This window comes from Xenopus laevis, chromosome 6L, assembly GCF_017654675.1.
Source record: "Xenopus laevis strain J_2021 chromosome 6L, Xenopus_laevis_v10.1, whole genome shotgun sequence".
In the NCBI taxonomy this organism is placed as follows: Eukaryota; Metazoa; Chordata; class Amphibia; order Anura; family Pipidae; genus Xenopus; species Xenopus laevis.
In genome coordinates, this window is record NC_054381.1 from 23,325,479 (window position 1) to 23,336,318 (window position 10,840).

The following is a 10,840-nucleotide window of genomic DNA, read 5'->3' on the forward strand; positions in this document are numbered from 1 at the left end:
AGCGAAAGAAGTAACGTTCAGTAAAATCTGCACTTTGGTAAATTTGCGGATAACGACCTTTCTGAAAACATAGCAAGCAACCACTAGAAAATGTGGGTAACTAACCTTTTCCCATTAAATGGCATGTAAAGGCAAACAAATAAAATCCAAAAAATGAAAAAGAAACCATCTCCAATATACTTTATTAAAAAAATTTGTACCGTTTTTATAAGAAACCTGACTGTATGCAGTGAAATTCTCCCTTCATTTACTGCTGTGGATAGGAATTGTCAGATGGTCCCTAACTGCTGAGCAGGGAAACAATCATACTTATGAACAGCAGGGGGAGCCCCCGCCTTACTTCCCAGCCATGCAGAACTCAAGCAGCTTTGTTTATGACGATCCCTAAGCAGCCCAGACCACACTGAGCATGTGCACAGTCTTAGTCTTGCAAAGATGTTGAACAAAGTTACAAGATGGTGACCCCCTGTAGCCAACTTTGAAAGCATAAATTATTTGTTTGATTAGGCTTGTGGTGCAGTAAGTTCATGATTATATTTAGTATACAAAATAAAGCATTTCTATTTTAGACTTTACATTAATGTTCGACATTAACAGTATACAGTGCTTTTAGGCAGAAATAGACCTTTTCAGTGTGATACAAAACATAGGAACCATGAAGCCTTGGGCAACCACTTGCATTCTCCACTATTTAAGTATGCTTTACATAAATTCATAGTAATGGTAAATAAATAGTATGAATAAGACAATGCCTATGTATGTGACAGTTTCTGCTTCTGCACAGGGAACACCCACTTTTTTTACAATCTTAGAATGCATAAGCGCTCATCGTGAAAGATCATCCCAGCTATTTATAGAATAATGGCTTCAAAAATCAATATCAATGTCAGATACACTTTGCTCTCAGGGCTATTGCATGGGGTATGGCATAGTCACTGGAAAGTAATATTTAACTCTAATACATTGTTATTAAGGTTGAGAGCTGACCACAAGATTTATTGATAATGGCCTAACCAACCAGGATCATTTGGGCAGAGCTGTCAACAACGTTGGAGAAGCCTGGAGTTTCAGGAAATGAGGCACTATGTATTGTTGTTGACTTACAATTACTAAAAACACATACATTCTAACTTTTTTCTGGCATTTGCAAAAGCATTTTACCTAGTTTTAAAGATTACGTTTTGAGATTACATCATTTTTTCTCACATTTATTTCTAGGCAAATTGTTTTTCCCCCAGAGGTAAACCGTTAGAATCTACAAAACAATGACATTTCTATCAACATTTTGAATCAAAATGTGCCCAAAAAATAAATATTCGCCCCAGTAAACAATGCCAATGAAAAAAGTCTTGCTCAGGAGAGAAAATATTTACACTTGTTTTCATTTAAAAAATAACAGCCCCCAGTAAACGTAAACTGCAGCAAAAATGTATCCGTTTCCCCCAAGGAAAACACATGAAAAAGGTTCTTTCATGTTAGTAAATCTGCCTTTTAATTATTATTAGAAAACATGCCCCTTCATTTAGTAAATTGTTTGCCATCAGCCTGGATTTATGCGACTGCCAGCCCTTCCACTCGGTACTTGACGTGAAAAAATAATAAAATACGTCAATGCTTTGATAGAAGAAATTTTCCAAATGTTTTGGTGTAGCAACTTAAATTCTATGTTGGCACCTACTTAGCCCGAGCAAAAATAATGTGTTATTGTAAATTGTCGAATTAAAGAGTAATTACTGATATAACCAACAAACCCCATAGCCAATTGCGTTTTGTCTTCGTTAACATCTTGATTCTCTTATTAGGAGACAAAAAAAAACTGGCAGAGCCGCAACCCCCAAGCAGCAGACTGAAATCACAGAAAAGGGATATTCTGGATATTTTTATGAGACTGCTGGTGTGTAAGCGAGCACGGAGAATATTACATTCCAGACAGTGCAGCTTCAGCAAAAGCAAGGTTACATTCGTAATTTTTACATCGCACTGATATTGTCAGCACTTTTGGACCTTTAATAAAATCACATGTGTTTTAACTTTATACTTTACAACTTTTTCATATTTGCCAAAAATAACACATGGTAATATTTATTTGCTGCGGATTGTTACTACTTAAATTACAGTATCGGCAATGAAGAAGCTCTCTGTCTTATGCAAACAGATCTCTTTGTAGGGTTTATTCCCCATACAAATCGATTTGCAGGGCATTCACAATTTTTTTTATCCCAGTTGGTTGCCAATGGGATTATGCAGACATTAATGCCATCAGGCTTCACCACTCCTGATACATATATTCTATCACTATTGTGTAGGAGTAACAATATCCTTAGAGGGATACTGTCATGGGAAAAAAAAAAATTTCAAAACGCATCAGTTAATAGTGCTGCTCCGGCAGAATTCTGCACTGAAATCCATTTCTCAAAAGAGCAAACAGATTTTTTTATATTCAATTTTGAAATCTGACATGGGGCTAGACATTTTGTCAATTTCCCAGCTGCCCCAAGGCATGTGACTTGTGCTCTGATAAACTTCAGTCACTCTTTACTGCTGTACTGCAAGTTGAAGTGATATCACCCCCCTCCCTTCCCCCCCCCCAGCAGCCAAACAAAAGAACAATGGGAAGGTAAACAGATAACAGCTCCCTAACACAAGATAACAGCTGCCTGGTAGATCTAAGAACAACACTCAATAGTAAAAACCCATGTCCTACTGAGACACATTCAGTTACATTGAGAAGGAAAAACAGCAGCCTGCCAGAAAGCATTTCTCTCCTAAAGTGCAGGCACAAGTCACATGACCAGGGGCAGCTGGGAAATTGACAAAATGTCTAGCCCCATGTCAGATTTCAAAATTGAATATAAAAAAATCTGTTTGCTCTTTTGAGAAATGGATTTCAGTGCAGAATTCTGCTGGAGTAGCACTATTAACTGATGCATTTTGAAAAAAACATGTTTTCTGATGACAGGATCCCTTTAAACTCTTCCACTTGCATTTGCCATGGCTATTATTTACACTCATTGTGCAAATAGGTGGTAGATCAAATTAATTACTTAAATTCATTTTAAATTAAAAGAAAAATCAACCCCATTCAGAGCACAGGAAGAACCAGATCAAAACAGTGAATCCTCAATTTTACATCCTCGGATGTTAAGTTTAACACTGTTTTTTGAGGTCCCAAATACATAATGGACTTTCATGATTTCACATTTTTCCTGGATTTTACACCATTTTCTGGTCCCCTAAAAAATATAAAATGGGGGTTCTACTGTTGATGGAGAGGCAAAGCCTAGACTTTAGTTAGGTTGAGAAGAATACTGATAGTTATAACAAAGTTTTCAGCTATCTAAAAGCTTTTTATCAGCTAAAGGAGGCCAACAAATGTTAGACCACAAAGGGGATCTTGCACCAAAAAAACTCCAAAAACCTCCAAATTCATGTTATAATTTCATGAATCTAAAACTGTGAGATTTTTTTAGTTCAAATGTCCTTTGGGCATCTAACCCAGTGATCCCCAACCAGTGGTTTGTGAGCAACATGTTGTTTACCAACCCCTTGGATGTTGCTCCCAGTGGCCTCAAAGCAGGAGCTTATTTTTGAATTCCGGGTTTGAGGCAAGTTTTAGTTGCACAAAACTAGATGTACTGCCAAACAGAACCTCCTGTAGGCTGCCAGTCCATATCTACTAAACAGTCAATTAAAGCCCTTATTTGGTACCCCCAGGAACAATTTTAATGCCTGTGTTGCTCCCCAACTCTTTCTACAATTGAATGTGGCTCACAGGTAAAAAAAAGGTTTGAGGCCCCTGATCTAACCTATGGATCTAGCTCATAATAAGTTTGCAGAGATTGGTGTATCACTTATTCAGACATAGCATAAATACCATCCAAAATCTCATCCCAAATCTCTAATTGACTATCAAGGAGAGCAAACTGCCATTCTTCCCAAATCTCACCCTAACTGACCTTTATGCTAAGACAACCTATACATTCCTCTAGACCAGTGATGCCCAACCAATGGCTTGCAAACAACATGTTGCTCACAGACCCCTTCGATGTTGCTCCCAGTGGCCTCAAAGCATTAGCTTATTTTTGAATTCTAGGCATGAGGCAAGTTTCAGTTGCACAAAACTAGATGTACTACCAAACGGAGGCTCCTGTAGGCTGCCAGTCCACATAGGGGCTACCAAATAGCCGATCACAGCTCATATTTGGCACCCCCAAGAACTTTTGCATGGTTATGTTGCTCTCCAGCTTCGTTTACATTTGATTGTGGCTCAAGCGTAAAAAAGGTTGGGGTTCCCTGCTCTATACCCAAAAGTTTGGGAAGTACTGATTTAAACACAAGGAAGTGTGAGAAAACCAAGCTGTAGGGATTCTGTTCTTAAATAGTTTTTGGTAAATTACTCACATATCATAACACTAAGACATTTTCTAAAATTCTTATTAAGGACCATACATATATGAAGCCTTGCGAGGCTTAATTTAGCTCATATAAGAAACTATTAGAGATACAACTTGAAAATACTGATTTTATGTTTTCAACAGGAAGTATAACAGACTATAAATAAGTATTAGCAGTGTTGATGGGTGGACAGGCACGTTTTGACCACTGCGGTGATCAAAACACCCATAAAAAGAAATAAAAAAACGGAGGGTAGTTAGTCTGAATTAACAGACTCTTTGCTTCAATAGCGCACTAATTCTGTGTTTCTGTACTGTGGTTACAGAATATTCAGTTTAAGTTCTGGAGAACTTGTTGTTAATCTTTGATCAGTGCAGGCATTTTGTGTTCTTTGGGGACATTCTGTGAAAGAAGAGGGAGTTCAGGGAAACTGTGATTATTCTGTGTATACAGCGGATAGACTATGTTGTGATTCTTTGAATGGAAAATCGACTTTATTTATAAATAGGGTTTATCTTATATGTGCTGAGACAGCACAAAATGAGGGCTTGGTTAATTGCATAGAACCCTCTTGTCTGTTTATTTGCATTTTAAACCCATGAGCAGAAGCAGACATATCAGGGCCAGTTGAAAGACCAATGCAAAAAGTTCCATAAGTTCATCAAGTTCAATCTGTTTTGTCCAAGTGAAACCTGCCTACCTTCTAGCCCAGGGACACCCAACCAGTGGCTCCCAAGCAACATGTTGCTCACCAACCCCTTGTGTATTGCACCCAGTGGCCTCAAAGCAGGTTTTTGAATTCCAGGCTTCCCCCAAGGCTGTCTGGTCCTGGCACCTGGTGTACACGCATGCACACCACCACACCCACCACATGGTCCTAGCGCTGAACAACTACTGTGCGCGACCCTTCCTCCTTGCACGTTGTCAAGCACCGGAGCACTGGGGAACTTTAAGTCCCGAGTACTCCTTAGGGATGCGGCTGGGCGGCACAAATCCAGGCCTGCACATAGGGGCTACCAAATAGCCAATCACAGCCCTTATTTGGCATCCTCAGGAACTTTTTTCATACTTGTGTTACTCCCCAACTCTTTTTATATTTGGATGTGAGGACGCCCAAATGTAGCCGATCTGGAGAAAGGCATAAAAAACATCTGAAGCCTCGGCAACTTCACAGGCTTCCTTCCTGACGCAAAGAGGGCAATTGGACCAGTCCCTCAAATTAAGAAAATCAATCTACAGTCATTTATTCACTCATGGGGTTTTTTTGTGTTTTGTTAGTGGTTTGGTGCAGAAAAACACAAAACAGATAACAGTTCCTTGGCACTGTTTGGAAAAAGGTGCCAAAATTAGAATCTGCCATTACAGTTAGGCCCTTAAATCTTTGGACAGAGACTTTTTTTCTAATTTTGGTTCTGTACATTACCAAAATGAATTTTAAGTGAAACAACTCAGATGCAGTTGAACTGCAGACTTTCAGCTTTAATTCAGTGGGTTGGACAAAAAGAGTGCATAAAAATGTGAAGAACTAAAGCCTTTTTTTTTAACACAATCCCTTCATTTCAAATTAAAAAACTGAAAATAAAATGTTCATTTCTAATACCCTTTGCTGGCAATGACAGCCTGAAGTCTTGAACTCATGGACATCACCAGATTGTGGGTTTCCTCCTTTTTAATGCTCTGCCAGGCCTTTACTGCAGTGGCTTTCAGTTGCTGTTTGTTTGTGGCCTTTCTGTCCAACGTTTAGTCTTCATCAAGTGAAATGCAGCTCAATTGGGTTCAGATCAGGTGACTGACTTGGCCATTCAAGAATATTCCACTTCTTTGCTTTATTAAACTCCTGGGCTGCTTTGTCTGTATGTTTTGAGTCATTGTCCATCTGTATTATGAAATGCCTCCCAATCATTTGACTGCATTTAGCTGGATTTGAGCAGACAGTATGGGGCCGATTCATCAAGCTCGAGTGAAGGATTCGAAGTAAAAAAACTTTGAATTTCGAAGTGTTTTTTGGGCTACTTCGACCATCGAATGGGCTACTTCGACCTTCGACTACGACTACGACTTTGAATCGAAGGATTCGAACTAAAAATCGTTCGACTATTCGACCATTCGATAGTCGAAGTACTGCCTCTTTAAAAAAAACTTCGACCCCCTACTTCGGCAGCTAAAAGCTACCGAAGTCAATGTTAGCCTATGGGGAAGGTCCCCATAGGCTTGCCTAAGTTTTTTTGATCGAAGGATATTCCTTCGATCGTTGGATTTAAATCCTTCGAATCGTTCGATTCGAAGGATTTAATCGTTCGATCGAAGGAATAATCCTTCTATCGTTCGATCGTAGCATTTGCGCTAAATCCTTCGACTTCGATATTCGAAGTCGAAGGATTTTAGTTCCTAGTCGAATATCGAGGGTTAATTAACCCTCGATATTCGACCCTTGATGAATCGGCCCCCACGTCTCTGAACTTGATCCCAACGGAGATATAATTAATCCTTATTGGAAACAAAACCAGCCTATTGGGTTTATTTAATGTTTAAAAGATTTTCTAGTAGACTTTAGGTATGAAGATCCAAATTACAGAAAGATCCCTTATCCGGAAAACACCTGTGCATTCTCGATAACAGGTCCCATACCTGTACCTATAACATTACAATATGCATCATTATGTTCTCATTTTCTTTCAGGGGGATTCACTCACAAAGTAACTGCTTTGGAGGAACATTAAAATTCCATTTCGCAGTTCACAACAACACCGCGTCCATCTCTTGCACGGCCATGATTCATATTGTTGGCGTCCAGGAAACATGTTTTGGTTAGTTTGGCTGGGATTTTGGATATGCAGATATTTCTTTCAACGCGGATACTTCCTCTGCATCCTTCTGGGTACCAAAGCAATGTTCCCTGGACTCTCATGGGTTAGATCTCATGCCAATAGTTAACTCTCTGTAAAGTGCAGGCTTCCTCTGTTCGTGTAAGAAAGTGCATTCACTTGCAAAATAATATAGTTCTTCAGAATGAACAGACCATTTCCTGAGGAACACAAACTTTGCTTTTACGGTGCAGCCATTGTAAACACAGCTTTATGCATCCTTTATGTTTGTTTTTCTTTCTATATCTCACAATCAGGATTAAAAAAACCAGGGGGCTAAAGTGAATTTGATCATGACTTTGTGCTGTAGCCAGTTAAAGCAATAAGCCAGCGAGTCTTTCTCAGCCAGAGACTTCCACCCCCACCCACCAACAAATGAATGTTTATTCTCCTTTCTATGGTCTTGTCGGGTTACATTGAATTTAGATCAAATGGCAAATGCTGGTGCATTAGAAGAAGTGGGGATGCAGGAATGCTAATACATCAAAGAAAGAAAAATATCCAATGAAGAAATAAAGGTACTGAAAGAGAAGGAAGATGCAGTCATAAACATTGCATACAGAAAGGTTTGTATTTATGTACATCCACTGATACAAATCATAAATCCCCCTTGGCACTAAAATGCTTGCTTGTTTTAATACCTCTCATCAATATATCTGCACAATGCTATAGCTTGAGCCTATGGGCTTAAAATCATAAATGTGGGTTTAGTCCTCCTGCTCAAGCGCCCATGTCTCAATCAGGTTATCCACTCATTCATTATTTGAATGGCAGTCAGAAATACTTTTTCCATAGCAAAAGTACACACTTTGCAGCTTTCGTGGGCTTTAAATCTGGCAAGTCTCAGTACAAGATTTAACCTCAAGTAGACAACTAGAGTATTACCAAGAAACCCCTGAAGTGCTCCGTTGGATATAGGTGTCGTTCCCTTTATGTGGATGCAGTGAGTAAAAAACCAATGGCTTAGGGCAGGCAGAAGCTTTTATAGCTTTCAAAGAAAGACCGAGGCTTAAGCTGGTCATAAAAGTATGGGACCTGTTATCCAGAATGCTTGGGACCTTGGGCTTTCTGTATAAAGGATTTTCATACCTTAAGTCTACTAGAAAATTAAACATTAAATAAACCCATTAGGCTGGTTTTGCTTCCACTAAGGATTAATTATATCTTAGTTGAAGTACAAGCTACTGTTATATTATTACAGAGAAAAAAGAAATCATTTTTTAAAATTTGGATAAAATGGAGTCTATAGGAGACAACCTTTCCCTAATTCAGAGCAGGATAACAGGTTTATAGATAACGGATCTCATACCAGCATCATCAGCCTGTCAGATTCCTGATCTGCTTGATATCCATTGTAGATGGATATTGGTCAGGATCAGCAGGCCACATACCAATAATAATACGATAATCAGTTGGTCCATTGATCCCAACCATTTTCTATGTACTATGGATATAGTATTTCATACATCATCAGTACTGGCTTAGGAGTGACCAGAGATGTCAAAGATGTCATCCATAATTCAATTCCATCAGTTAGTTAATTCAAAGCCAAACACCCAAATTTGGATCACAGGTTTGTGCCCTTTACTGGCCAAGTCATGCTTGGGTTTGTGATGTCCCATAAGCCTACCCAATCCAGAAGGTTTTCAAGAAACCAAGGCTCAGTAAGCCTGGAATAGCTGCCTGGATATTCTGGTACATATCAGTGGGGCTGATTTATAAGGCTATACACTGGCCCTCTTTATTGGGTCTGTGGGACACTGTTTAGGAGATATCAGGGTGTATTTTAACTCTTAATTCAGACATTAGGCTTCTCATACTTTTTGGCACATAACCATTCATTTTCTGTTCAGGAGGAGTCCTCCTGTGCTCAGGTGAGAAGTACCTGTAATGCCCACAGAGGTCAACCATAACAACTGGAAGAGTATGGAGGCAATACCAACAATGTGAAAACAAGAGATACGGCATACTACAAGGAGTTGGCTGACTGAACATGGGGAAAAAACCCGGAGGTGAGTACATCCTCTGTAGGAGATCCCATTGAGATGGCAGCACAGATGGGACTTGGACACCCTAGTCCAGTCCTGACTACAAGCCAATATCTGGTTTGTGTAGAGATAAAAAAACAAGATTAGACCTGAACTAGGGCAAGCAAAACAAGGAAAGGGACCTCTACCAAGAACAGAACAAGGGTTGGATCAAACTGCACACCCAGTAACTAATACAAGGTGTGACCTATAATGGGCCAGGATGAAATCCTTGATTAAAGAGAATATAGAAACTTTAACAGGTGCCAATCAAAGAGCTGAACCCTAATGCTTAATGCAGTTGTAAAAGATAAGCAGAATCTGAAACATAAAAGAATGTGGCGAAACCCAAGAAGCTGGAGACCACCTTTGTAGCCTAGTGGTAAGGTAAGATAGCATCATTTCCAAAACCAGCCAAGCACAAGCACCACAACTACATAATAGAGGTCACAATTCAAGACAATATAAAACTGCAAACTACTTATGGGTAATATGATAGGAGTCCACACCAGATCTAGTGATCCAGATTAATAATACCGTCATTGTGTGTGTTTTGGACTTTTATATTCTAAGGTTTGGAATGGACACACAAGGAATAGATGGTTCTCTCAGCCTTCAGAAACAAACAGCTCATTTCTACAGTTTATACTTGTTGTCATCACTTTAATGCCTTTAATTAAATTGCATCTGCTTCAACTTTAAACTTTACAACACTTTCTCTTACTTTGGCTACAGTAGTTGAATGCGTAACGCAAAACATGTGCTTGTATTTACTCCACACGAGTTCTCCATGATTTAATTAGTTTTATCAATCATGCTCCCATTGATTAAAGCATACAAATAAATATTTCCTTTCTTGGAAAGAAACACGGTAACACAGAAACACGATATCTTAATAACATTGCGTTGAGAAAAACGTTGCAATCCACGATCTATTGGCTCTTGTACTTTAAATATAAATAATGATCACTTTGGAAATCGGCAGCTTTAAAATTTATTGGTTGGACAGCTCATTATTATCATCACTTTGGTTGAATCTGCTCATTATTGGTTGAAAAGCTTAAGCCTAAGGGCTCTTAAGCTGGCCATAGATGTTGTGGTTTTTAAAAGATCAGATCCTCATCGTGAGACCACGATCTTCTCGGAGCGATCGTACGAATTGTCCATCAACTAAAAAGACCAATTTGCCAGGAAAACAAAGGGGAGCTGCCTGCTTGGCCCTGCAAACATAGATAGATTGTACTGGGACCGACAAAGATTTTTTGACCTGGCCGATCATTTTCCTGACAGATGTCGGCCGAAAAATCATAAGATGTTAGATCGTTCGAATCCCACTAACCGCATGATAATTTCGAAGAATTGGTCGGACTTCCCTAAAATCGGTCGTTCGGCAAGAAGAATCGTCGCGTCTATGGGGAGCTTTACACACGGCTGTTTTAACCTGTGCTCCCCTGCGTTGCGCTTTCTTCCGTTCAGCCACAGGGGAGCGCAGGAGTAGACGCACTCAATTATTCTGAAGGGGGCTGTACTCACACAGACGCATGTATGCGCCGA